General features: G+C 42.4%; 1 protein-coding gene and 1 long non-coding RNA gene across 3 annotated transcripts in view; one reads left to right on the top strand and one right to left on the bottom strand.

The window, feature by feature from the left end:
• The window catches only part of LOC140224548 (uncharacterized), a 318,986-nt gene extending 306,193 nt beyond the window's left edge, over window positions 1-12,793 (bottom strand). The window contains exon 1 of the long non-coding RNA XR_011899827.1: window positions 12,169-12,793. This is a non-coding gene — a long non-coding RNA (uncharacterized lncRNA). The remainder of the gene's footprint in view (window positions 1-12,168) is intronic.
• LOC109031774 (uncharacterized) overlaps window positions 1-15,641 on the top strand; it is a 92,294-nt gene that overhangs the window by 39,595 nt on the left and 37,058 nt on the right. The window lies entirely within an intron of this gene.

Raw genomic sequence — 15,641 nt, 5'->3', positions numbered from 1 at the left:
AATATCGAAGCGCTTGCGAAAGAGTTCATCCCTGTCCATCCTCCGGAGTTCCGCCATTAAGTAATCACTTTCTAAAGCACTCCGTACCAGCAGATAGCACCTCCTTTTTCCTATTAAAAGCGAAAGGCAAAATAATCAAATGTGTTCAATAACACCAAAATGACATCTGGGAAAGACGGAACGATCAGAGAGGTAACTCACCATAGGAAAGTATCAACGATTATCAAGGTAAGAAACGTGCGAGGAACCATATACTAATAGACTCCTGACTTCTCTATGGCACCCATCTGGGACCTGGGTGTCTCATGCTCCTTCTCTGGCAAGGTCTTTTCGTAAGTGGAACGCTTCCAGCCCGGGGTGCCAGCGTTATAATCCAATTTTGGTTGAAACCACTCTAATTTTTCAAATTCCCAACGAATTACCCACCCAATGAGACGAAATCAAATAATGACATGCTCGGACTATATTTCATTGTCTTGGACGCTATCAACTGCCCATGTCGAGCTTTAATAGCTCGCGTTTAACAACTCAAAATATGCGGTTCTATGCTAATGAGCCATGCTGTATTGATAGTGGCTCCAGATTTAATAACGCCGAGCCTTCACTGGAAGAACGCCACATGAGCATATCGACGTTGCCTAGTTTGCTTTGAAAAAGTATAGGAATTTTCATGGTAAATAATAAATATCCTTCCTCCAATTCCTTTTGAAACTTATCCATACTTTAATTAGCATTCTCTGAAAATTTCAAGCGAAAATACTTCTGCAATAGTCTGCAAGCAGTGGAGCAGCCAGTGAGGAGGCTGGAGGGTCCAGGGGGTCTGCCCCAGCCCCCCTTCCCGCATGGCTGGAAATTTTTCTTTAAAGAACACCGTTTGATTTTCAGATTTTTTTTTAAATATCGACCCCATCATCCTCCCCCATGACATCGCTGGCATCAGCCTGGCCCATACAAGTCTCGACGTTTACTGATTGTGAGTTTCATTTAAAAAATAATAAAAAAAAAATCTGGAGATATTATTTTGATTGAAAGCGTAGTTCCTTGTGAACAAAATTTGGCTTTTTTTAAAGTTAAATTCGTGCTGATTCAACTGAAAGTCAGTTTTTTTGAGGTGAAGAAACGTTGTTTTGCTATCTCTTTATTGAACTTAAACTTAATTACGCTTCTTTAACTCAAAAAAACTGGCTTTAAGTTGAATCCGCACCAATTTCACTAAACAAAAACCAAATTTCGTCGAACAGATACGACGCTTTAAGTCAAAATAATATCTCAAGAAAATTTTTTTCAGTGTTGAAAAAGCGACCGCTGGTAGAGAGAAACCGTCGCAAACTCAAGATTATCACGCTTTGAGGTATCCAAGTGTTAATTAGAACCAGTAGTCTCATTACTTATGAAATGAAAGGAAGGGCAAAGCGTTTCAACCGGATTCAACAGTCCATTATTAACATAGAGGCTACGACCTTTCGTTTCATTTTATTTTTTCTGTTTTTTCAAGACAACTATATTTTACTTTTGAAGTGACTCCGGGCAAGTCACAATCCTCTTACAAACAACCTCCAGAAACTCTTCAATTTCCCTCTTTACTGGGAAAATGCAAATACTACTGCTCAACAGTTAAGTTTCCATTGCTGTCTCAAAAAATCACCAAGCTGGTCTAAGAATCAAATTCTTAGTCGTTAACATGTTTAACAATTTCTCTGGGAGCTTACTAACAGAATACTAGTCTCGTATCAGACCAGAAAACACAGCCCTTTCTTTTCCTTGCATGTGCCTCCAAAGAACATGAAATGACTCCTTGAGGTGCAAGCAAGTCTTATTGAAATACACGTCGTCTTTTGAAAATAAGCTAATTATTGTCACAAAGAAGGGTAAACTCGATTTTAAAGTTTTTCGATACACGACAGCTTTGCCAATGAGAGACATTCGGGAAGCTTCCCGAAATTATTGATGCAACCCGCATAACTCTTTAAGTCAGATCGAGGAAATTCGATCATCCCACACGTTTGTCCATCGATCCACCACTTCGTCGACCATCTCATGGATTCGTCGATCGATTCAGAGGTTTTGTCGACCAACTCACGGATTTGTCGACCATTTCACAGCTTTGTCACCGATTCATGGATTCGTTGATGGATTAGCGGATTGGTCGATCGATCAACGGGTTTTGTCGATTGATTCACGGGTTTTTCAAGCAATTCACGGGGTTGGCCATCGATGCATGGTTGTCAGCTGGTTTACGTTTTTCTTTTTCTAATCATTCATGTCGATCGGATCCATCAGACACAGTTTTTTTTTTTCTCTTCAGAAATCATGCAGGAATATGGAAAAATTTGCGGCGATCCATTTTCCCTATGCCATGCCTATTAGTGAACAGCATCGAGTACCTATGGGGAGAGTATGAACACGTCAAAACAACGGGCTCTTGAGGCCCAAAGGACAACCAACCTTTTCACACAAAAAACACCCTAAAATTCCACTGATAATCTTCAGATGCAACTTCCAACCAAGATGGCGAAGAATGTTCAAAAATGAGTGTCCTTCCGCAAGAATGAGTAATTTTATAAAAAAAGTGATTCAAATACACGCTTTACAACAACGGCTCGTGATAATTGTAATGATAAATCATTCTGAATAATTTGAGTGCATAGGTGGGCTGCCCTTTTGGGCCCAGCTCCATGACCTAACCTCGAAAATTACCTTCATGGCCATACTTTCCCGTATAGGTACTCTACTCTTATGCCGCGCAGTGGATCGAGTCAATAGGAGAGGTCGAACAAAATTCGGGACTTTAAACGCTTATGACTCCGTTTTTACAAAACTTTACGTTTCTTAAAGTGGCTCTATTAGCTTCCTCGTGCAATTTCTGCTCCTAGCACCCCTTTAAATTTAAAATGTGACGAAATAAACTTCAAAATGGAGAAGCTGCATGAAAATTTTTTATTGCTTCATCTGAAAGTGTTTCAAAAGCTGATCTCACAGATTTTTTAATTTTTTCTGATATGGGAAATAGTATAAAAATAGATATAAAAGTGAGAAAATGCACCGCCTAGTGACGTCATCTGGCGGCATTTCCCATTTAAACACACGTATTTTAGCAGATTAGATAATTTTGTCATATCTTCTCCAATAATTGTTCAATTCATGAGCCAAGGGTATCCTTATGATCAGTTCACTCGGTAGTCTCCACTTAAACACGAGATTCATCAAATTCCAGACGCCTGCAAATTCTCTATTTGCCTTTTCGGTCAAAACTTTCATGTGCGACCTCTCCCATCGACTCGATCCACCGTGGATGAGTGGCCAGCATCGAGGGCATTTGGCGGGCTGGATGTGCGTCGCGTCGGACGCCGAATACGTGACGGCGAGGGTGGGGGTGGAAGTGGGGGTGGGGGAGGAGGGGATCGGCGACCAGACTCGGCGGCCGGCCTGGGAGCTCAAAGCAAGGCAAGGCAACGGTCGCGGCCGGGAGTGATTCACGTGGAGCAGTGGGGCCCTTTTCGGGGGTAATTCACCTTCACCGCCATTATCATATTTTTATCGTGTTGCGAGGAGCACGTCGTGGTGCCCGGTCCCGGCGCAGCCTCCACAGCCGCAGATCCAACGGGAGACCGGGCCGGCGCGGCGGCGGCGGGAGACGACAGGAGAAAGAGGAAAGACAAGACGTGATCCGACTCCTTTAGTCTTGGAGACTCGTAGAGCGGAGGAATCCCGCGCGGGGCCCGTGACGTGGCACGGATGTCTCGCGGCACTCCGTCTTCGTCTTCGTCTTCGTCGTCGAGACCGGCCACCGGCACACAGTTCACCCGAACAATAGCCGACGCAACCAAAACACGCGGAAATGGGCCTATCTCTGTCAAACGGAACCAGAGACAGGGGGTAAAGAAGAGGTAGAGTACCTGTACAGCGAGAGTATGGACAGATCGCTTCATGGAGGTCTTAGAGCCCGAAAGTGCAGCCATCCCTCTAACCAACTTCTAACACACACAATGGAGACGTTGCATGTGTGAAGAATTTGCGATTTGACCACTGTTTTTTTGTAAAAGTTCGCGAGAAATACGATGGTGCCACTGGTTTTCTCTGAAATTAACTCCCAAGCTCAAAAAAGCTCTCAAGTTGAGGCCAAAATGGAGGGGAGAGGATATCCCACGCTATCCTGAGAGTCCTCCTCTACATCAAAACAAACTCTCCATGCAAAGATAGGGACCAAATACATTGACAGGGCTGCCACTTTACTTGAGGACTCCACAACTGAAAACACGGCAACCCTGCTAATGTATTTGCTCCCTATGTTTGCATGGAGAATTTGTCTTGATGTAGACGTGGACCCCGGGGCCCCGGGGTAGCGAGGGATATCCCTTCCATTTTGGCCTCAACTTGAGAGCTTTTTTTGAACTTGGAAGCTGATTTCAGAGAAAATTAGTAGCATCATCGTGTTTGTCGCGAACTTTTACGTTAGAATCATTAGTCAAATCGCAAATTCCTCACACATGCAACATCTCCATTTCGCTGCCAGTCTGCAGAGTCTGCTAATTCCAATTCTAACCAAGATGGCTAAGAATGTACAGAAATGAGCGTTCTTCCGCAAAAATGAGTAAATTTATGCAAAAACTGAGTCAAATAACGTGCTTTATAGAAGATGGTTCGTAACAATAGTATTAGTAAATCGTTCTGGATAATTGAGATTCATAGGTTGGCTTAATTTTTGGGCTCTAACTTTATTTGCAGAAGCATCGGTGAAGGCCTGATGGATTTTCGGAGTTTTACATCTGTCCATCCTCTCGCTATACAGGTACTCTAAGAGGAGGTGTGCTATAGGCTTCTTAGTCGAGGGCCGCAAGCATGAAAGGGCGTTACAAAGCGCCAGTGGCGTCAGCGGCAACGAAGGTATCTCCGTTGCAGGGCTTGAAACACTCGACGGCTAAACAGCAGTTCGCTGGTAAGAAATCGCCTTTGGCCGCTAAGAAATGAAATTTGCAGCCAAGTCTGACCGCTAGGAAAATCGTCGTTAAACTTCGTTTTTGGATTTTTCGACGTATTCCTGACTCAAGGCACTTCGAGAGGGCAATTTTTCATTTTGGCCCCTAAGAAAAAAGATTGCAGGCCAAATGGCTGCCAAGACTTCACGCCGAGTTTCAAACGCTGCTCCGTTGTTGAGTGGTTGGCATTAACTCATGAGCCCTGTCCACAACGCTCTTCTTCCATGCCCACGGCTCACGAGTGCCGCATTCAGTTGGCACATAGTTTCGTTCGGCAGAATGTAAAATCCCGCTTTTCCATTTCTCCGAAGGGATCACGCCCAATTTGACATTGTTTCTTTTGCAGCTTTCTGGAGCACACCCCATCTTCCCCTTTCATCTATAGTTCCGCTCAGTAGAAATACGTCCAAGTAGAGGAAGGGAAAGGACGTGCATTGATGACGGCGCAGAGACACAACTATTCATCCATGATGGATGTCGGCGTTGCATCTGCACAATTAAAGGCGACTTGATTTTGAAAGTTGAAACTCAAAAAACCCTTATCTTCGATAATTCGAGGTCCCGCTGGGTTTGCTCGTCCATTCGAGCTCGAGCTTTTGATTAAGTGATAGATTTACAGTGTAAGTTCTCCTCTTAGTTGAAATCTCGCGAGGAACTCGACGGTGCCACCGGTTTTCTCAGAAACCAACTCGTAAGCTTAAAAAAACTCTCAAAGTTGAGGCCGTCTAGTGGTGGGAATCGCCCACGCTTCGCTGAGAGACCACCTCTATATCCAGTCAAATCCTCCATGCGCGGATCGGGAGCGAATACATTAGCAGGGTTGCCATTTTGTTCGGGGATTCCAAAGTTGGAATCATGGCAACCCTGCTACTGTATTTGCTCCCTATCCGTGCACGAGGAACATGAGCGGAACTAGGAAGTTTTCGTGAGGGGGCCAGATGAGTACCTGATGAAGGGATGTACCTGGGTCTGGGGGGCCCTAGAAAAACACTCAACCTGCGCGCGTCTGTGGGACTGGGACACTCCTAGTTCCAAATGAAAGTTCAGGGAATTCTTTTAGCTCCACAGGAGGGTTCTGGGGATTTCCCATGGAAAATTCTAAAAAGTCGAGTCGGCTCAAGAGCAATTGTGAGCTGTTCTCACCGAAAAATTGGTTCAATACCTACCAATTTCCAAGATGGAACATATGTCATGCATACTGGCTGAGCAAAATCCCTCGAATTTCTTGAGAGAGGCCAAACAGATTTATTGGGGGAGGGGATACAGGTCTCCCTATTTCTGACTATGATAGAGAGTTTGATCGGATTTAGAGGTGAGCTCTTAGCGTAGGTGGCGCGCAGTGGCGTGGCGTGCTTTGCGATATATCGATCGATCCGTAGTTTTAACCCGTGGAAAAGGATCGATTATCAAGGTGTTCGCAACGAACACCTTAATAATCGATTCTTCACCATAGCTTCAAATGGGGAAATATCGATATACATCGATGCACGTCAGCCACTGGTGGCGTGCATCGGTGGATCTCCGCCACGACGGTCTCAACTTCTAGAGCTTTTTTGAGTGAAGGAGTTCGTTGCAGAGAGAACCATTGGCATTATCGTGTTTCCCATGAAATTTTACGCAAGAAACACCACTTATCTCGCAAGTATTTGACACGTATAAAAACTCCGTCTCCTGCAAGACGCACTCCTCGAATTTCACTAAGATTAAACATGAAGTTTTTCCGTTTTTGGCAAAAATTTCACGTCCTGAAGACTCGTACCACTGTGTGGCATGGCGGTCCACTTCCAAACGCCCGCCGAGGCCGCCGCACCGCCGCACAGTGGATCGAGTCAATTTGAAAGGTCGGACATGAAAGTTTTTACTAAAACTGCAAATTTTGATGTTTATTTCGTCACATTTTAAATTTCAAGGGGTTCTGCTAAAAGAAAATTTTACGAGAAAACCAATGGAATCAATTTTAGGACCTCAAAGTTTAGTATAAAAGGAGTTATGAGCGTTTTAAGTTTTCAAATTTTGTCCGACCTTTCCTTTTGACTCGATCCATTGTGCGCCGAGTCGGGTGGCGGTAGCGGATCTCCCACGTCTCACTCGCCCGCCGCTAAGTAGAACGAGCTATTGAAAGAAGTCGGACATGAAATTTTCGGCCAAAATTTCAAATTTTGATATTTAACCCGTCACAAATTCAATTCAAGGGGTGTTGCTGAAAGAAAATTTCACGGTAAAAACAACAATAGACATACCCTTGAACTTGTTTGTTTCATACTTTCGATTATATAAGCTTTCGAAGTCTCCAGTTTCTGTTCGACTTCTCCTATTAACTGGGTCCAGTGTGCGCCGAGCCGATGCCAATGCCAATGCGCAGACTTCTCGAATTTTCACGAAAATTTAACATCCTCCTTCAGAGGCGATCGCGATGGGTCGGTTGCGCACTTTTATTTCGCGAGACGCAAAATCGAGTCCTTCTCGAGTGCAGAGAAAATATATCGAAGGGACTCGGCACTGCTATAATCTAAACAATGTAATCGGCAGTGGCGTAGCGTGCTTTGCGATGTATCGATCGATCTGCTATTTAAACCTATGGAAAAGGATCGATAGACAGGGTACTCGCAACGAACACCCATACTAATCGATGCTTTACCACAACTTCAAATGAGGAATTATCGATAGTATGCACGTCTCGCGACTGGTGATTGGGTGAGGCAGGGGGCGAATTTTGTCCGGGAGCCGCGCGTCCTGAAATATACTCACAAAATGAGTCACCAGGCTCGTCGCAAGGGATACAAAGTGCGCGCAGTCCCGGGGGCCAATCGTAGGGGTGCCAAAATTTATCTCGACTGTTTAATTTCCTTGATTTCTCATAGATTTCCTCGTATTTTTTTCATTCTGTCCTTCTTTTTCATCATTTTTATCACTTATTTTCTTATTTTTCTTCTTCTTTTTTCTCCTATTTTTCATCATTTTCGTACTCCTTTTTCATCATCTTCTTCTTTTGCTCATCATTCTTATTTGTCTTTCTCTTCCTCCTCTTTTTCTCCTCCCTCCTCCTTCTTCCTCTTCCCTCTATTCTGCTGGCTCCGTATGAGCCTTTAAATTTTGCCAATCTCCTTCGATAAAAACCGAATATACCGGGAAAATCGTGAATATTTTTTTTCCAATGTTCAGACAGTTTTGTACTCATTTTCATCTAAAATATCTGAAAATTTCAAGCAAAATTATTCATGAAAGTCGTCAAAAATGCATGTTTTACAGAGGGACATTTGGCAACTCCTGAATTTTCATACGGCGTTCTTCCTTAGCACGGCAGTATTGCCGCTGTTGAGGGGAGGAAGAACGCCAAATTTGCTGTTCGCGTGGGTGACAATTTGCTCTCGTGGTGGCCTTGTGAGTCACGACCCCTCTTAACGTCGTGTCGCTCCTCCGACGGAAGGGCGTATTTCAATTTCCGTATGAGTCCCCGGAAGCATGGATTTACACGTAAAACAGGGCTCAAGTGGGAATTGAGATGCTTTCTTACGCCAGAGAAGCGATGATAAGTCCGTCTCAGGGTTTCTGATTGACCGGCAGTGTTGAGTGCAATTCCAGCTTATCGTCGGAGCTTCAATTTTTGTGCCCAAGTGCCGACAAAATATTAACGTGGTAAGAGTTAAGTTTTGACGTCACACAGTGGAGCGAGTCTCTAAAATGAGTTGGACATGAAATTTTTCACAAAAATTGTAAACTTTTACGCTTATCTTGTCACAATTTCAATTTTCAGGGATGTTTCTTAAAGCAAACGTAACGAGAAAACCAATGAAACTACTTTTAAAGCTTCAACATTTCATATCAATGAAGATTTACGGTTTTAAAGATTTTAAATAATGTCCGACCTCTCCCAATTGACTCAATCCACTGTGCGTCAACGCTAATTGAATCATGCAGTGAGTTCGAAAACACACCAACTCGCGGGAAAAAAAAATTGTTCAGGTAACACCTTAAACTGCGCCACGGGGAGAGTTAGTTTAAGACAAATCCTTTTTGGTGCCAAAGGACAAGTACTTAGGACTTTGTAAAACACAAAGTTGAAATTATACACCATGTTTGATGACGGGAATTGAGCGTTTAAAAATTATCGAGTTGGGGTGTTTTCGATCTCACGACTTTCAGCTACTGATTTTTCAATAATCTGCCAGAAAAATATATATTTTTCGACTGAAATAACGCTTGAAATATTTATATAACTTGTTGGTACAAGGTATACTGAACCGAAAAAAAGAAAAACTGCAGATCGGATGGTCCACCCGTTTCCCTTGAACTGGCTCCAAAAATTGGTCTTTCAATAAATTACTTCGGTTTTTCCCTTTTCCCGTCGCTGTTTTCGAGCTAGAGTACCTGTATAGCGAGAGTATGGACGATCGCTTATGAGGGCTTAGGGCCCAAAGTGCAGCCACCCTTCTAACCAACTTCTAAACGCAACAAAAATTTCACTGCCCAGTTCTGCAGATTCCAATTCAAACCAAGATGGCTAAGAAGGTACATAATGAGCGTTCTTCCACATAAAAATGAGTTAAATTTATGCAAACACTGAGTCAAATATGTGCTTTATATACGCCGGCTTTAACAATAAGTATTAGTAAAATCGTTCTGGGTAATTGAAATTATAGGGTTGGCTGCATTTCTGGGCCCTAACTTTATTGCGGAAGGCAATCGGTGAAGGCCTGATGGATTTTCGGAGTTTCACATCTGTCTATACTCTCGCTATACAGGTACTCTATTTCGAGCACTTCCGATTGCAATTTCGAAATTTCCTTTTGCGTGTAGACGCTTCTATCCATGAGTGTTACTAAAACCGTAAGAAAGTGTGAAAATCGCAATACAAAACCCGGTTGATGTGTTATCGAACTCAGATTCAATTCCGCGATGGTATAATTGAATCGCTGGGTGGAAAAAGAGCATTTCTTGATCGGTGTCTCAGAATCTCCGCTAACGTTTCATTCATTATAATTAAAGCAATTATATTCGTTGATCATTTTACTGAATTTTCTTCATGATTTTACAATGCTGAAAACGGAAGATTTCAGAAAATTCACCGCACTGTCTCCTTCCTTAAGTATAAATTAGCCGTGAAGATTTCGAGACACCGCAACCAAAAAATGCTCTTTCTGCACCCAACGACTCAAGTGTTACATACAGTTTTGGGCCATTTTCCCGGTGTTTTTCCCCAACACCTCAATTGATGTGCAACTTTCAAAGTATGATGTAATTTGCAAAGTGATGATCGCAGAATAGGCAGGTTTCTTCCCCATATAGATCAGGTGCCAAGCCAAACTCACCACCCTTTGGCCACTTTCACAGTCATCATGAAATGAGTCTAAGCATTGACTTCCGAGCATAACTTTAACTTTGCGAGTAAGATAGTGAAGTGAGTAGTATAGATAAGTGCGGGACCTTTATAATAATTTGTCTCTCGCATAACCTCAACTTGAGTTTGGGTCGGCTAGACAATTAAATTGACTCAGCGGCAAAGCGTGAAGCATCACAGCAGAATGAAGGTGCCAAAATAGGTAGTCGTGCTTTTGAAGTCTTTCGCCGTCAAACAATTTATTACCTAGTCAATAAACAAACTGCGCCATTTATTGAAATGTTCTCTGTTTGCCCTCTCATTACGTCTTGTGTAGCACGGAAATTGTGAGTTATATTCAAAGGGTAAAATGTTCGAGGAAGGGCTAAAAGGTACTATCTTAACTTCTGGGGGTGGGTCGTGTCCCCCCCGCCCCCCCTCCAGCCCCTTGACAGCCACGTCCATGGGAGGGCGCGTCTCGTCATTTCTGTCAAACTGATGGAATCAACCGAAGTGGAGACACCAGGAAGTTTAGAGACCTGAATCTTGCATTGTTGGGACAATCTACATTCCGTAACATCGCTCTAAACTCTCTTGAATAGATCTTCAGCTATCCGGAGAACGAGCCGATAGTCGATCGATCGATATATTGGATAATTTTTGAAGTTTTGCTTCCTCCGAATGTCTAAGCGTCACATCACGCTGCAGAAGGTCAGATATTTTTACACATTTTATGACCAAAAAAGATTTTAGAATGACTCCGAAAGTACGTTCCCAGTGAGTAATGCTAATTGTTCCGCGTTTCGATTAACGATATTCACTTACAATTCGAACATACTTGTAGAGCTTTTTTGAAATGTTTCTGTATCAAAATTCGTGTCTTAAAATTTGACGTACTACAGTGTAATGGCGTAATGTGATGCTTGGAAATTCTTAAGAAGTACCAAAAAATAAATAAAATTATTGATTGATCTATCGAATTTTGAAAATTTACATGCCAGAACCTTGCTGGATTTGAAATTCGGATAACGTGAATATTTGTTGAAGGTCGGATAAAGAAAAGGTGGCCACACAATTTACCCAATTTTGTTTGATCCAAATTCTTGTTTGTCCCCTTGAAAAGTTACTCCAATAGTTTTTTTGTGTGTAGTGTTCTATGAATCAATAGTTTACTTAGTCCAGTCATAAGAAATTGTATGACTGCTGAGGTAGAAATAATGCGATGTAACCCTTAGATGCCCAAGCCGGATCAAATTGACCCAGGGATCGCTAAAAACATATACTTCGCAGGTTCTATGGGGCGGGTACATCCAAACTGAGATGTGGGTCTACAAATACATCTTTTAACAAAATAAGACATCAAATTGAAAAAAGTACAAAATTAAATATCAACACAACCGAAGATAGGAGAGACGTTTTTGGGTCTGGTTTTTATAAGTTTTCTCCCGAATCAGAGTGACAATTCATTGACAGCGTAGAGCGGAGCATCTCGAGCTAACGTCTCGCGCCATAGCGCCTTCAATTTTGCAAATGCCACAAGGACATCCATCAAGTACGAATAGTTGTATCCCTGCGCCGTCATCAACGCGCGACCCTTCCCTTGCTCTGTTCCCATGTTGTGTTGTTTCCGTCTGTCTTATTTGTCGTGGTGCTTCAAGGGCTACGTTAGCAGAACAGCCGAAGATAGGAGAGATGTAATCGGACCTTTTTTTTTACCTTTTCTCTCGAATCCAAGCGATATCTCATTGACGCCATAAAACGGAGCATTGCGAGTTCAAGCATCGCGCCTTCAAGTTAGCAGATACAACACGGACATCCATCAAGCACGAATAGTTGTATCTCTGCGCCGTCATCAAAGCGAGTCCCTTCTCTTACTCTATGGGCCTGTTGCAAACTTTTGCTAGAGCAAAACTAAGAGTTGTTTCTTATAGATAATGCCTCAAAAATCACGATGAGCGCATCGGCAAACTCTGAAATGCACTCATAACTTCACAAACTGCGTAAGAAATTTGCGGTTTTTTGAGCTTCCCGCTTCAAAAACGATACTACGGCACAGGTGAACATTTTGTAAGAGGAGTCGTTCCATCGTCGGCAATAATCATCATAGCCGACGCCAATCCGCCAAAACACGTTTGATGGGACGAGATAACACCTGAACTGGATTAGACCAGATAACAATCGGTGTGTTAACGTTCATATTTTCCACGCCCGAATTGATTGACCTTGAACTCTCCTTGAATTACGCGCGGAACTGCGTGCAAGCGTCGGCCATGATGAATATCGCCGACGATGGAGCGACTCCTCTAACAAAATGTTCACCTATGCCGCAGTATCGTTTTTGAAGCGGGAAGCTTAAAAAAACGCAAATTTCTTACGCAGATTGTGAAGTTATGAGTGCATTTCAGACTTTGCCGATGCGCTCATCGTGATTTTTGAGGCATTATCTATAAGATACAACTCTTATTTTTGCTCTAGCAAAAGTTTGCAACAGGCCCATTGTCTATTTCCATGTTGTGTCGGTTCCGTTCGTCTTATTTATAGCGGGGATTAAAGGGCGGCGTGAGCAACACAGCCAAAGTATGACTTGGATTATATTAGATGGCCAAACTAGGTATCGGGTGAACAAAATCTGGGTTAAGTGTCTAGCTACCAAAGAAAATATTCGAAGAAAGAGAATTTTGATGGGTTAGCGCGCGATACCTGAAAGACCATCCGCTGCGCTGTAATGAAAACCCCCTTCACTTGCACGTTTCTCTTAAATAATAACGATCGAACCCTTTCGCGAGTGGGTACCGATTTAATCCAACAGGATTGCATAAAGGTTCAGCTGTTGCTATCAGATTCGTCTGTATCGACTGATTCCACATTTATGGCTTCGTCTGCACAAACGAACGACCCCTTCTTAAGCGTAGCAAGATCGGTTACGGACATCATCCACCCTTTAAAGATTCCGGTTGTCCACTGTTCGCTAGAAAAAATTTGCTTACAGCACACCGCGGTACGTAAAATCGTCATGGGCTTGTATTCATAATCCTTCCTTAAAAATTAACGTCCCCTGAAGCTCTTTGTGTTATTTAGTTAAGGAAGTCTAAACGTTTAAGGAGTGCCTTTAAAGACGACCCTATGATTCTCCAAGTGATCCTAAATATCAATCAGCCCGCAGGAGAGTTTAATTCCGCCAAGACCCTGCGGGCCGATTATTGAAATTGATAGACAAAGCTATAGACGAAGATGACAAAAAGGATTTGGAAGGATCCAATTGGTGGAAGTGGGGGGTTGCAACGGACAAAGGAGGTAAGTAATAGGCTAACTAACGGCAACCTACGAGAGAGCCTTTAGTTATAGTCCATCATTTTTCCCCTTAGTCTACAACAACCATCCGTTTCAACAAATAGGATCGCTCCATGTACTGCGTGTCTGCTTTGTCTATCGATTTGTCTGTCAATTTCAATAATCAAACCGCAGATGCTCGATGCGCTCAAGGTCCCTCCAAGGAGACTTGAAAGCAACAAGGTTTCGTTAGCTTATCATCCAGCCGCAGCCAGAGCATGCATATTGTTACAACCAGTTTCACGAGGCAGAATACCAGATTATACTTGGCCCGAATCGGTTCCTCCGGAGCTTTACAGGAGGGCTGGCTCGAAGACGCAGACGTGCGGTCTGTCAAGATAACTGTCGGCTGCAAAGAGAACGGTACAAACAACCTTGTCACTGATTACGCTAGCAACGGCGGCATAAGTGCGAGCTCATCCAGCCGAGCCGATGACGATGATGTTGTTACGATGCTCTAAGAAGATAGCACTGCTCTTGTCAGTGACAATTTTTGAAAGTTGGCAAAACTGTTTATCCTCCATTTACATGTATGTTCGTCTCTGATGTATGTAAACATGGTTGCCACAGTCAGGGAATACTGGGAAAATCGGGAAATGTCAGAAAATTTTAAAAAGTCAGGAAAAACCTGGAAATGTAAGGGGGAATGGCGAAAATGTCTGGAAAAAATTGATAAGCACTTTTCTTTGCCTTCTTGAATGGGTATGACATTTCGAACAACACAATTTGCCCAAAAACTATGTTTAATTATGTCTGTTTGACCATCTCGCATATATTCAATTGTCAGGGAATTTCATCAAAATGTGTCAGAGAAATTAGGGAAATATCAGGGAATTCCGTTTCCGAGATTTGGTGGCAACCGTGTAAAGTAATCAGCTTGCATTACCTAAAGTCGATATTTTCAATGGATTTGAATGGAAGAAAAACAGGGTTGCCAACTTTCAAGAATCGTTACTGGCTGTCGATGTCGTGATGAGGAAAAATTTTGTATGAGTAGTTAGACGTTGCCAATATGAACTACAAATATGAATTTTCTGAGAAACTCGTCAGGAGTTTTCCTCCGATTTTTCATGTAATTTTGTCCAAAGGGGGTCACTGGCACCCATGTTTTTTAATTCATTCTCTGAAAGTAATTTTAAGCTCTTACAGGAATTTGTCAGATTTTTCAACCGTAAATGGCAAAGTAACCCCTTGTCGAAAATGCCGAAAATGGGACCCTTTTGAAAGCATATTTTCGGAAGGCTCTCATGAACCAGCCAGACGGCATTAAAAGTATTCGAATGCTGACAAGAGTAGGGAAAGGAGAAGAATATCAAGGAAAATTGAAATAAATGGAACACCATGCGATAAAGCGATGCGATTAGGCAAAATCCGCACAGAGGAAAAAAATGATAACGTCGTACGTAAAAAAATAAGCAAAGCCCTGAGAGGCAGAGATTGTCTTGGGTCAGTTGCGTTGCGCAGTATTTTAAAAAGAGAAAGGATGTTGAATGTAGTGTTGTGTAATGATTCTATCAGCGAATGATTGAAAAGTTCCTTGACAGCCGCGGCCTTTCCCGTTTCAAGAAAGGAATTTATATTTATATTAAATATGTTCAAAAGTATGCACTTTTCCCTAAACGGAATTCCATGTGCCTAAGGGTGGTTTCACGATAACTGAAATGGTTTCGTCGCCGAAACAGACAACACATGTTTCAGTCATAGTTTTAGTAGTAATGATAGTCACTAATATTTTTGCATTAATCTACATAGGGTTACGTGTTATAACGCTTTACTGTTCAATTTTAATATATAAATGACCGAAAATGTGCTGTCTGTTACGCTGACTTTTTACCGCATAACAGACAGCACATTTTTGGAATTTATGGAATATTAAGTGAGAAATAGAGCAATAAATCATTAGAAAGCGTTAAAATACGTAACTTTTTGAAGATTAATGTGAAAAAATTCGAGTGATTATCGTTTCTACTAAAAAGGGTGACTTGACTAAAAAGAAGACTTCCGAACAAAAGTACTTC

Source organism: Bemisia tabaci, chromosome 4, assembly GCF_918797505.1.
Source record: "Bemisia tabaci chromosome 4, PGI_BMITA_v3".
Taxonomy (NCBI): domain Eukaryota; kingdom Metazoa; phylum Arthropoda; class Insecta; order Hemiptera; family Aleyrodidae; genus Bemisia; species Bemisia tabaci.
Note: the sequence above shows the minus strand (reverse complement) of the source record. Positions and strands in the feature narration are given on the sequence as shown.